The 1,520-nt window shown below is 34.3% G+C and overlaps 1 long non-coding RNA gene across 1 annotated transcript; it reads right to left on the bottom strand.

Moving 5' to 3' along the window:
* Nucleotides 1-1,313, bottom strand: LOC136070951 (uncharacterized). The gene is made up of 2 exons (XR_010632237.1): nucleotides 1,066-1,313; nucleotides 1-257 (listed from the first exon to the last, which is right to left on the bottom strand). It is a non-coding gene; the product is annotated as an uncharacterized LOC136070951 (long non-coding RNA).
* Between the last annotated feature and the right edge of the window lie 207 nt (nucleotides 1,314-1,520).

Below are 1,520 nucleotides of genomic sequence, written 5' to 3'. Positions count from 1 at the left end.
TGTAGGTCAATAGTTCAAATTTTATTGAAGTAAAAAGAAAAAGAAGCACCTAAAGATGGGAGAAGTATAAGATCTCTTCTTTATTAGTGTTCTTACATTATTGTTCATAGGCTATATATATATATATAGAGATATATCACTGCCAGTAAGATTTGTGTTCTTCCCAATTATTGATGCTCTTTCTTCAAGATTTGGTCCAGTACTTCTTCTCGTTAATCTGCTGATAAGGCATGATACTGATAACTAGAACGTTACCCCTGAGGCAAAAGATATAACTTAGACCAGCAAATGACCATATATATACTTAACTTATATAAAGATAACCATGAAAATAAAATAAATGGAAGCCAGTGTTCATGGTCGTGGCTTAATCATATATGATATATTTTTATATATATTTTGCTTCTTCCCATGATCTCATCTAACTAGGAAAAAATTTAGATGCTCTGGAGCAATGTTCCTTTCTCTCACATAAGGGGTGGCCCCACGCGTGGATCCCACCATAGGGCCCACCCCTCATGTGAGAAGAGGAAACATTGTTCTCGGAACATGTAAGAATTACCCATCTAACAACTATATATTTTTCTTTATAAATTACCTTTAAATTAAGAAAAGTCTGAATATTCAATGAAAAAGAGAGAGACATAAATTAAGAAATTTAAAAATAAAATACTAAAAAATATTTCGTTATCAAAACTTGGTTATTTACTATTTATCAAGAATATATGCAAGCTAATTATCTTATAAAGGTATTAAAAAAAAGTATGGGCCTCAAGCTTTGAGAAGGAAATGAAGACTACGACCTTCCCTTTGAGAACAAATCTTCTAAGTCATTCCTAAATCATTTCATTTTGTACATGATCTAATGTGGCCAATCTAGGTTAGGATATTCTTTCATGAAATAAAAAATTAAAAGAAAAAAAGAAAGAAAGATGAAGCGCATGAATGAGTATTAATTAATATGTAAATGCAGAAAAAGATGGTGCTTCATAATAACATTTAGTGGCTAATTACAACCTAAAGTATGTATTTCTGTAGATGACAAGAGGAGCTAGGATAGTTAACTGTAGTTGGGGTTGTTGTTGCTCAGCAGGTAACGAACGGCATGTAGGCTTGTGAGCTTCAGTTTCTTATACAAGAGGGCGAAAATCTTGCGCTTGATTCTTCCTCTAACAGGAAGAACCACCAGGCACCTCTTCTTGTTGCTTCTTGCCATAGCCCTTCGTCGAACCAAGTCCAACTTTTTAGCCTCCATTATTGTCTTCCTGTCCATTAGAAAGGGAGAGAGAGAGAGAGAGAGAGTTGCATGAGAAGTAGTGGTTAACTGGATATATATATATATATATATATATGAAAGATATATATCTCTATTTGCTATATGGGTATTATTGTTGAGGGAAGAGAGGAGGAACCTTCGTGCCACCTTCATGCACTTTGCTACAAGTAAGTAGTTGACAATGGTGCCAAAGATGCCAACTTTTTACGTCAATGTCCATGTCCGAGCAAGCAATTCCGTACCT

Source organism: Quercus suber, unplaced genomic scaffold (genome assembly GCF_002906115.3).
Source record: "Quercus suber isolate HL8 unplaced genomic scaffold, Cork oak 2.0 scaffold_273, whole genome shotgun sequence".
In the NCBI taxonomy this organism is placed as follows: Eukaryota; Viridiplantae; Streptophyta; class Magnoliopsida; order Fagales; family Fagaceae; genus Quercus; species Quercus suber.
The sequence above is the reverse complement of the archived record's forward strand: the minus strand, read 5'-3'. Positions and strand labels throughout refer to the sequence as shown.